This window comes from Natator depressus, chromosome 26 (genome assembly GCF_965152275.1).
Source record: "Natator depressus isolate rNatDep1 chromosome 26, rNatDep2.hap1, whole genome shotgun sequence".
NCBI lineage: Eukaryota > Metazoa > Chordata > Testudines > Cheloniidae > Natator > Natator depressus.
In genome coordinates, this window is record NC_134259.1 from 4,382,228 (window position 1) to 4,393,519 (window position 11,292).

Sequence of the window (11,292 nt, forward strand, 5' to 3'; positions counted from 1 at the left end):
AAGTAGACTTAAACTGGTGCGGATGTTTTGGGTTTAAACTAGACTTTTATTTCCCTTTAGCTGAGGCAAATTAAAAACCTGCGGATACAGACTAACACGGCTGCTACTCTGAAACCTGAATTCTGAGTGTCTACCCAGAAGCCTACCCTGGCTTAATTTAAATTGGTTTTTAAAACAGATTAAGATAAACCAGTGCAACTCTTCCTGTGCACACAAGGCCTTGATCCTAATTTGATTTGGTAACAGGAGTCTTGTACTCATGTCACAGTTGCATCAAATAGGCTGAGGTTTTTAGTTTCATCCCTTTCTTTACATCTTCTCTGGCTGATGACTGACAACAGAAAATTGTCACTAGCAAAAAGAAAAGGAGTATTTGTGGCACCTTAGAGACTAACCAATTTATTTGAGCATAAGCTTTCGTGAGCTACAGCTCACTTCATCGGATGCATACTGTATGTATCCGATGAAGTGAGCTGTAGCTCACGAAAGCTTATGCTCAAATAAATTGGTTAGTCTCTAAGGTGCCACAAAGTGCTCCTTTTCTTTTTGCGAATACAGACTAACAGGGCTGTAACTCTGAAACCTGTCACTAGCAAGTGGGGTGGGGACTACATAACTGCTTGCTTCAGTGAGGTGTTAACATCAAAGCCTTACCAGTGTCCTTTTAAATGCAAAAATCATCAGGTTGATGTTAAAACAAACACTTTGCAGTCCCTGATCTCCCCTCCTCCTTTTGTTCTAGGCTAGGCTCTTTGGTTAATGATCCTCCAAACCGATACTGCAGGGATGGGATCTCTGTATTTTTGGATTTTCTAGAGGTACAAAATGGCCTTGGCTGTGAAAAAGAGCAGGGTGTTTTCTCTGTCCTCTGAAGTCTTGAATTTTTTCCAGTTAGGACCCTTTTCATACTCTGATCTGATGGATACTGTCTGTATTTAGCCATGACTATGCAGGGATTCTATTTCCTGAGACTGCTATTCACTAGTGTAAATGTTCCATAATCCAGGCTATGCTACAAAGTATCCCGCCTTCTGGCACACACGCTATTATAGCAATTGTAGCTTCCCAAGATGGTTAAGTCCACCTTGCTGGGTAGCTGGGATTGAATCTAGTGCATGGGAGACAGTAGTATAGCCTGGAGGACTGAGTGCTGGACTGGGAGTCAGGAGACTTGGTCCTGGCTCTGCCATTGACCAGCTTGACTTTGAGCAAGTCACTTCCCACCCCTCTGTTTCCCCATCTGTCAAATGGGGATTGTGATATATGCCTCGCCTTGAGATGTGGTGGTGGTGGGCACTATATTGGATGGGTATTACATTATTTCTGTTGTGCAAATACAACCAGCTTTCACCGCCACGCCCTACATTACACACCAGGGAAAAAGTCCATGGAAGCTTTAGGTTGGATGCTAAAATGCTGGGCTGGGGGTCAGGAGACCTAGATCTGACGCCCATCTCTGTCACTGGCCTGCTTTGTGACCTTGGGTAAGTCTCTTCTCCTCTAGGGTAAGCAGACAGCAAGTGTGAGAAATCGGGACCGGGGTGGAGGGGTAATAGGCACCTATATAAGACAAAGCTCCAAATATCAGGCCCTATGAAATCAGGACATTTGGTCACCCTATTCCCCTCCCATCCTGTGTCTAGCTTGTCTACTTAGATTGTAGGCTCTTCAGGGCTGGGGCTTCTCTTGCTGTATAGCTGGTCTTGTCTAAATACAGTTACCCAGGTTTAACTCTGATTTTAATTAGACTGGAGCCTGATCTCCCTTGTTACAAGCTAAACCAACAGAATGAGTTTGAATCAGCAAATGTACCGATCTAAGCTAATGCCTTGTCTTTTTTTCAGACTGGTTCTATTGCATTGGTCTAACTAAATCTGTACACAATAACACTAGTTCTAATGGAACAACTCTGTAGGTCAGGCCTCTGTAAAACAGTTTGCACAATGGGACTTGGGGGGTGCTTTCAGGAGCTATGGTCATACAAATAAACTCTTTGCCAGGCTCCACTCCAGACTAGTGTGAGTCCCCAGCATGACAGTCCTCTTCCTCCTGCCCAGGCAGAGCCTCAGAGCAGAGAAACACCAAATCAAAATGCTGAACGACTTTATCTCCAGCGCATTCATGGTAAGCTCAGTTCCACGTGGGGGGAGGGGGGGGGTGAAGCGCAGGCTTGGAGCATGTCCTGCAGGAAACTCTTCCTGTGTGCAAGCGTTCCAGTCTTCTGCAGTGACTTGAGTGCTAGTACTGGCCTGAATGCCCCATGGCTCCGCAACGGGGCATGTGGCACTATACAAGGTAGCATCTTTCTGTGACGTGAAGACAAGGCACTGACCACTTTGCTAGTGTCTTGGCCCAACTAGATAACTCTACTTAAATCTCCCCCTGCAGTGTGAGAGGTAGTAATCCTCACTTCCTGACTAACACTGCTGCTGTGATATAAACAGCTGCCATGTTCTGTTCTAGAGGGGGCAGAATTTCATTGCATGCTGGAGTGTACAATCAAAAGTAAGTAAGCCCATTAATGGAGAGTGCTGGGGAAATGTGGACAGTGTCTTCAGTGACTTGGCATCTTTCAATTCAGAGCTCGAGGAGGAACTGAAATGTTCTCAGTCGTGGACCAGACAGCTGTCCTGCTGCGTGAATGAGCTGGAGCGCCTCATGTGCCCAGAGGTAGGCAGACACTCAATGGCTCTCATGGGAGCATTGAGGAGGTCTGGATTCTGGTGACTGATCTACTTTCTCCCGGACCCCCTCGCACTGTGCAGGTGGAACGGCGTAGCTCTGTCCAGCCCAGCCTGGGTGAGAAGCTGCAGTTGCACCTGGAGCACTCGCTACTGGAGAAGCAGGAGCTGGAGTGCAGAGCTCCGAGGGCTGAGGAGAACATCCAGGACCTCAAACGGGAGAGTAAGGACCCTGTGTGTGATACAGGGGAGGTGTAGGGATGTGTGCAGCTCTCTGCACCACGTGTATGGCTGATTCCAGGCTCTGAGCAATACTCCCTTGTGGGAAAGGAGGCTAGGATGTGGCCAGGAACAAAAGCTACTCAAAACTTGCTGTCCATCTGGGGGTGGAAGCAGGGAGACAGCCCTCACCATCCCAAACACCTATACATGGAAGCTCAAAGCATTTCAGAGATGGGTGAATCTCCCCCTCTTCTTACACACCTGGGAGGCAAGTCAAGGGACTTGTATCCAGGGTACTTAACTGTCATGCCCTTGGTGTAACCACTGTCCAGCGTTGTCATGTGCTGATGCCAACATTGACACTAAATGGAATAATGTCTCTTTCCCTCTCCCCCTCTGTAGTTGCTGTTCTGCAGAAGCGCCTGCAGGCCGAGTGTCCCTCTCCAACCACCCTAGCTCTATTGGCTACTGCTCCTCAGTCTCTTCCACCCTCCCCTGCAACTTTCTTCCATCAGGTAAGACGTGTGGCAACTCTCTCATTATTATGAAGGGATGGGTATAGATGGGCAACTCTACAACAAACTCAAACCCTAGAGATAAACTAGGCTGTGGGGCTGGGATGACTAAACAGGTGTCAGGAGTAACAGGGGAACTCCAAATTGCACCTTACAACCAGGCTTCAGCCCTACAACTCTGCAAAGAACTGACTCTTTGGATTTGCCAGTGAACTGAAAAGTTGGTTTTGAGTTGAACCAAAACTTTGAGCTAATTTAAAACACTGAACTTTGTTCTGCAATGTTTGAGTTTTTTGACTTCTGCCATCTTTAAACTCCTCTGATAAAATAGAGTTCTGAAACAGTCACTCAAAACTGAAAAACAAACACTTAGATTTTTTTTTCCAGAACCTTGTGGTGGTTTTGCTTAAGAAGAAGAAGAGAAAATTCTAAATTCTGTCAGTGTTGCAAAATCTGAATTATTCCACTTGGAAAAAGGACATATTTTGCCAAACTCTATTCAGGTCCCTTGTGTAGCTGGTAATGTTGGGACTTGAGACGTCCCCATCCTGGCTGGATCACTGCCTTGGGGGTGCTAACGTAGTCACAGTCCAGGGTTCCTAAGCCCTCTTGGGGAAGGGTATTGTGCCATCTGGGCTCTATCAGCATTGCAAGATGTTCCCTAACTAATGCTCGTGACTTCAAAAGCAGAACAGGCTTTTTCATGATGTACCACCCTCAGACCTTGCTCTGGTGAGGGGGAAATAGCTTCCTTCAAGAACTCCTAGGCCTACTGTGGGAGTACAGCCAAGAGGAATTCTGGTTGGGACTATAATGACCACCCTGGCAATGCCACTCGCTCGTGGCCTTAAGACTTCTAGGGGCACAACCCATGGTTCTAGTGCTGCAGGAGGCTGAGCTGCTCCATGAATTCTCTAACAGTTGTGGGGGAGAGAGACTCTTTCCTCTTCTGGGTGCCCAGGGTGGGGGGATTGTCCTGCAATGTGTGGTCACAGACTAGCACCACTCAAGTGGTCCCAATCACAACTGGTAAGTGCTGCTCACCCCACTGGACCCACCAGCTCCAGGTAGAAACGCCATCGTTCTTGGCTGGAGTATGCCTGTCAAGTTAGGAGTAACACTCGCGCTAACTCTGCAGTGAAGATAAATCCAGAAAGGGAGATTTGGGAGTTAGGACACTTAGAGACATCTGGTCATTCCTGTGAGCACTCAGCTGTGGTGCAGTGGCATGAGCTATATGTGTAGCGGCAGTGCTCAGATGGTTGTGGTACCGGATTTGGTTGTGGGATGAAGGTGGCTTTAAAAGCAACAGGGCTGCGAAGTTGAGAGATCAGATCCTGCTGTATAATTGCATACCTGCTGGACAGGTTCCATCTCCCCTCCTTCAGACCCTCCTGGGTCTGGCCTTTACCTTTCATTCACCAAAGATCTGAGTTAATCTTTTTTTCCTGGTAGCAGCAGCTACTCAGCGGTTGGCCCTGGCCGAAGGTGGTGCTAACGACTCTGCATCACTGGAATACCTCTACCCTGGCAGAGACCTGAGCTCTGAGCCAGCACACAGAGGGATCTAGAAATAGCTTTTCCCCTTGCCGCCTCCACCATCTGCCATGACGGTGCTGTAGCACTGCTCCCATGCTGCATTGCTGCTGGACCCATATGGGATGACAGTGGGAGGGGAACTGTGGATGAGGGGCTCAGACATGACACAGTTGCTTTTCTTTCTTTCTCTCTCTCTCTCTCTCCAGACTCCTCCTCCTCTAAAATGCACAAGAAGTCAGCAGTGAAGCCAGCTGCACAGACTCCACCGAAGAAGGGACCTGCCCCCTGGGGTATGTGTGGCACCAGCCTGTGCTAGCTCGCACCAGCTAGGGCATCGGGGCTGGGGGGAGGAGACTTTGTCAGCGCTACGTGTAACTATCCTGAATCTGAATCGGGCACACATGGCCTGGCCCAAGTGAACAAACCTACCCTGTCTCCCTCCTGGGAGGGAAGGATGAAATGGCGTCACCAAAACTGGATTGGAGGTGCTGTGGGAAGCAGCTCTGACCCCTGTACTCTGGTCCTTACCTCCCTGAATTGGAGGCTACACTTTCCCTGAGCCACCTTCCAAGAGAGCTCTCCAAGGCTCATGTCGAACTGCACCTTTTCATCCTGCAGATGAACATGCCTTGTCCAAGCAGAACAGCATGAAGGAAGTGCTGGATACAATCCGCCGTGGGGTCTCCCTGAGACCGATGCACATGTCCAGAGAAGTAAGGGCTGGAGCAACCTTAGTTGTAGCACCCTAGGGTACTTAACTGCTGCATTCTAGACAGACCTTACCAGGGAAATGGTGCCATTTAACAGGTCTGTTAAGGGATTTCCTGAAGATGCTGATTTGCTAAATGAGGACAAAGCAGTAAGATTGGAGGGTGTTAAGGGAAGGAGATCCCTGGGTGAAGGGAGGTAACTAAATCTCCCAGCTAGCTGCAGTAACTGGTAGTGATTGTGCCTGGCACTGAACTCTCCCTGATCGGTTTTCCTCCTCTTCCAAAGGGCAGGATGTTCCAAGTGGAAGAGGCTGCATCTTCAGAATATGAGCAGGAGAAGCCCTTGGTCAAGAAAGGGAGCAAAAACTGCTCTGAAACAGGTATGAACAACAGGATGTGAATGGCCAAAAGCAAGTCTGAGGCACAGATCCCAGTGGAGAACACATGAACAATGGCTAAGGCATCCCACTGTCCATGTCTGAAGCAGATATTAAGAACCTTTTTGTTTCTGCTTGCAGATGGCCCTCTGGATTCCTCGAGCAACATGCCCACTTCAAGCCAGACTCTTCAACCCCTTGAGAGCCGCCTCGTAGTCTCTAGCTGTGGGACTTCTAGTGGTGTCTGTGCTTCCCAGGCTTACAGAGAGGACGACAGCGGCCCACAGAGGTAAACCAAAAGCTTGCATGGCAACGAAGTGCTCATGAGTTACCTGTAGCTGCTAATGTGGATGGAATTTAACTTGCTGGATGCTTTCCTTGCAACCACAGCCAGCTTCTAGAATGCTGAGCTCAGTGTATCTAGCAGGAGGTGAGTTGCTCTCAGGAAGAGTGAAGTGGCCTCCTGTAATGCCTGCTGTTCTATCTCTGTGCACACGTCGGTCCTGCACCCACTGTCCTTTTCCAGTTCCTCCAAAGGGTGAGCTTGGACCCTTTCCTGGCTAGCTCTAGCTGCTGAATCTCTAGCAACTTGGCTATCTGTAGGTGAGCACTCTTCTTAAAGACTAGAACTAGCCTACCATTGTGCAGTGTGGTATGTTCCTGCTGTAGGTTTCTCCTTGAACAAAATTAAAAGCAACCATGGTATCTGCAAGAAAAGGGCCATAGGATGGATGGGGGCTAGAAGATTGGAGCTGACTAAAAAGATGATGACCCTATTTTGCAGGAGATCTTTCCATAATGTTTAAGCTGTAGCACTTTCTTCCAGTCTTCACCCATTCCAGAATTCTTTTGGCCAGCTCTGAGAACCTTCTCTGGGGTATGAAACCCCACTGTCTTTTGAAGGTGTTAGGATTGGAAGGGCTGGTGGCCTCTACAGATGTCTAGAGTTCGTGACCTGAGACCAGGGTCCTGTTACTGGGCATGGACAGATATACAGGAAGAGATGGTCCCTGCCTCAAAAAGCTGGCAACTTAAATAGTACTTCCCTTCTCGCCTTTCTTTCAATCGATCTCCATTGCACAGATGGAGGTTGGAAGACTACAAGGAGTTTGGCAGAATTGGGAATAAATCCAAATCTCTAGTCCGGGTGCCTTAACTATAGCCTACCCTTCTGCTCCAAAAATGAATTCAACTGGCTGGCTTCTTGTGTCTCCAACTGCTTACGGGGAGACTTTCCAAGGCCCACGTGGGAGCTGGGCACCTTAACTGCCCTTTGTGCCTCTAAATCTCTCTCCCTGGTGACCCTCTTCTGTCTTGCATGCTTAGTGAAGTTCCCAATCAATCCCCAAAGCTGTCTGGGAACAGCAGACTGAAATGCCACACCTAGCAGGGCCCAACAGGGGACTCAAAGGTGCAGGAGCACCTGCAGGATTGTCAGCTAAAATCTCAACATTGGGAGATTTTTCTCTCATCTGGTTCAATGCTTCCACCTAACACCATAGAACCATCCTCCCCTCTCAAACTGGCATATTACAGAACTGATATGAGCCCTGTGTTGAACTCTAGGGAAAGGGAAGATCCCTGCAGAAGCTCTGAAGATGACGCAAGGAGCGCTACTAGTCCCCTTCCAGCAATCACCCTGCTAGAGGAAGGGGACAACCTTGAGGAGATCCCTTGTGGCTCTCTGACTAGCCTGGAATTGGGCACTACTGCTCAAATCCCAAAGGACTCTGAAGCAACTGACTGCAGTGGGTCTCCAAGTAGCAAGAACCCACTGGTTGTGGGGAAAGAGAACATGAAGGATGAAAGAGAGGCAGAAACTGTAGCAGCAGGTGAGATGTGTGAGGGGGAGCTGAGTGCATGCCCAGCAAGTGAGGTGGCCCAGCCTCTTGGCTTTGGTGATCAGGGTTCTGGGGAGACTAATCACTACTCAGAGTGTGGTGCTCTGAAGACTGACCTTGCCAGCTGCAAACATCTGTCTTTAGCACCCCTTGATGCCTCTTACCCATCAGAAACCAGCTCTTCTGTGGAAGATCTGCTTGTCAGGGGCACAGGTCAGAACATAAACTCCATATCTGCCTCCTGCATGGACGATGCCATGGTTTTGAAATCAAATGCCAGCCAAGCCCTGTTTGCTGAGCCGACTACTAGAGACCTGGGTCTTCCAGGAGCCACAGAGAAGCCGCCACCTCTGTGCCCTGTTGCCACTGAGATAGAAACAAAGATGGTTCTAGAGGGTGGAGACCTTGGTGAGGGAGAGAAGATGCCTCCAGCTAGTTCCATTGGGCCTCTGGTGAGGAGCTTGCCTGCAGGGGCAGAAATGAAGCTGGAGGGAGGAGTTGGGATGAATTTTTCCAGGGACCAAAGCCCCCTAAAGGATAGCCCAGCTATTGCTACAACTGCCCTCCCACTGCCAGGAGCAATAGAGCCTCCCGTGCCTGCTGGCTTTGAGGAGGCACCCTCAGCAGCTCTGCCAGATCTGTTCATGGAGGCTGGCCCTGCTGACTCCTCTGACTCCAAGCAGACCAACCCTGTGCTCTTGAACCCTCTTTGTAGGACTGCAATAAAAATGCACCAAGAGCAGCTCCAAGAAACAGCAGCTCAGGCTGGTTCTAAGACCTACTAGGGGGTGTGTGGGGGGGGGTGGAGTGGGAGGGTGTTAACTATCTAGTACAAACAGCGAGCAAGAAGTGGTGCAGAACTTGATAAGGACATGACTGTCTGTTAGAATCTTGTTCTCTGTAGTAGTTACTTGACTTTTCCTACTAAATATTTAGACTTAACTTTTTTAACAAACTTTAAAAAAAACACACACCCTAATAATGACCTGACCAGAAAGGCATGCAATGTGGGGGAGCCCTTTGCCAGCTTGTGGACACTTATGGGTGGATCTAAATGAATGGGCACAGCGTGCAGTCTGGGGGAAGAAAGGGTTCACTGGCACTGGTCTCAACACTTTTAGCTTGTATGGCATCCACTGAGGCGCTAATTGGTCAAATGCTGCTTACCCCAGTGTTCTGAGGTTCCTCAGGCCTTGTTGGGGGTGAATGAAGTTGGGGGCTGGTGGACTCAGTCCTTCTTGCCAAGTTTTTAACTCTAACTTTTCTGGTTATGAAATACCCTGTGTCTGTGCCATACGCATGCTCTGCAGTGCACTGGGCAAACCTTTCTCGGACTCCAGAATAAAATCAGTTTTACTTATGACTCAAACTTTTCATGTCTCTGTCCCCTGCTGCTTGCAGGTACCGGGTTGGGTCTGATGCTATCCTAGTAATGACCACAGTATGGTGCTCTTGTCTCAAATGCTGGATAGCGCTAATTCTGTGGTGCTATGTAATAGCCCCTGGAATTTCTAGGCAAGGCTGAGCTTGTGGACTGCAAGTGAATCTGCTCCAAAAGCTGCAGCAAGCAGACACTGAATACTAACCTTAATAAATAAAGGCTACTGGGGCTCAAGGAAAGAGGGCGCTTCCCCTAACAGACTCAAATCTTCCCTACAACTACTGCTTTTTATCTGAAGGAAGCCCAGATCGGCCTGGCAGTAGCTTATTCTCTGGGCTGTTCAGTTCTTGGCATCTGAGGACGGGCTTAGCACTCAAGTGCTGATGGAATCTGGGGTGGATAGGTAAAGAGCAGTCACTTGCATACACAGAAAAACTAATTTGTAGTAGCTGAAGGCCCTGGAGTTCTGGAAGGAGCCTGGTTGTGCTAGGTGCTGTATGTACATCTTGTAAAGGCCATTTAGTGTCTGAGCTGGTCACAGAACCCTGATCTCCTCCACTGGCCCATACTGCCTTGCCCAAAACTTAGGGAAGGGGGAATCTTCTTCCCCATCAGGCTATTACTTCAGCATAAGCTGGCTGGAAGCTGGAAGTTTGCTTGAGTAAATCAAGCTCTACTCTTGCAGGGTGACAGCTGATCATCCTGCCTGCTGTAGAGACTAGTCAGGGGTTCTGGAGTGAGACTAATCCTTGCCTGCCATGGACAGGAAGGTTAGTCCTGTGTCTTCAAATCAGCCCTGTGCACCTCTCTGCTCCTCCATGTCCCAGACCTGATGCACTAATCCTCTGCCCTAGCAGGTTCCTCTTTACATAAGAACAGACCTACTGGATCAGACCAAAGGTCCATCTAGCCCAGTATCCTGTCTTCTGACTGTGGCCAATGCCAGGTGCCCCAGAGGGAATGAACAGAAGAGGTAATCAAGTGATCCATCCCTTGGAGCCTATTCCCAGCTTCTGTGCTCTTCCCCTTCCTTCTCCTCCCCCTCCCACTTTCATTACATTCCTCAGAAGCTTCCAGCTTGACTCAAAGATTTGTTTGGTGAGGGGATTCCTGCAGCGTTTGCTGAGTGAGGACATGTGCTTAACAACAAATGCTGGATTAATGCACTGACTCTACACTTGGATAGGCAAGGTGAGGGAGGTATCTTATTGAACCAACTTTTGAGCTTACTAGACAGTCATTTGAGCAGTCACTGCTCAAGAGGGTTAGAAACATGAGTAAGAAATAAGATGTAACGGGGCACCCAAAAAGCAAACACTGTGTGTAAAAACATTTGTGGGAGGGTGATGCTTTGAATGAAGCCCAACAGCTGTAGCTATGCCAACTTTTAATTGTAGACCAAACTCTTGCCTCATTAGGATCCTAGTGTCCTGTGTTCTGTTGTAGCCAGGGGACCAGAGATGATTCCATTTAGTTTGTCTGTCTGGGCACACCCCAGTGGGCACAAGGTGCTGGATACCAAGAAAATACCAGGGTTCTGTGGCTTAAAATGAAACTCGGTCGATCTTCGCATGCAGCAGTGTGTTAGCAATGTTAGGAAGCACACAGGAGCGGTGGAAGGAGGATAAACGTGAATGAGGAGTAATGGACTGAAATGCAACAAAGGAGGCGGAGAGCCTGGAACACACTGGGACAGGGTGCAGTCTGTGCTCATTGACCTTAGGAGCCTGAGCCTTGGTGTTTGATATTTAAAACTGGAACTGCAATACATGCTGTCACGAACCCTCCTGCCTTGCCACTGAGATAAGAGGTCTCTGCTAGTAGCCTAGTACGGTCCTTGTCATATAGTGGGGAGTAGCCCTACGATAGCAATAGGCATAGCTGCATGGGTGCAGGCAGGGGCAAATTGGTTAGCATTAACAGAGCCCATTACTCTGAGTGCCCTTTACAACGCTGCAGGCAGGGGTTGCTGAATGGGGGTGATTTTAGAATATAGATGAGGCCTAACACTTGTGTCAATGGGACA

General features: G+C 48.8%; 1 long non-coding RNA gene across 1 annotated transcript; it reads left to right on the top strand.

Moving 5' to 3' along the window:
- The first annotated feature begins 2,831 nt into the window (after positions 1-2,831).
- LOC141978224 (uncharacterized) lies at positions 2,832-6,322 on the top strand. Its single transcript, XR_012636355.1, has 5 exons — positions 2,832-2,904; positions 3,306-3,418; positions 5,164-5,247; positions 5,954-6,047; positions 6,186-6,322. It is a non-coding gene; the product is annotated as an uncharacterized LOC141978224 (long non-coding RNA).
- Positions 6,323-11,292: the final 4,970 nt, after the last annotated feature.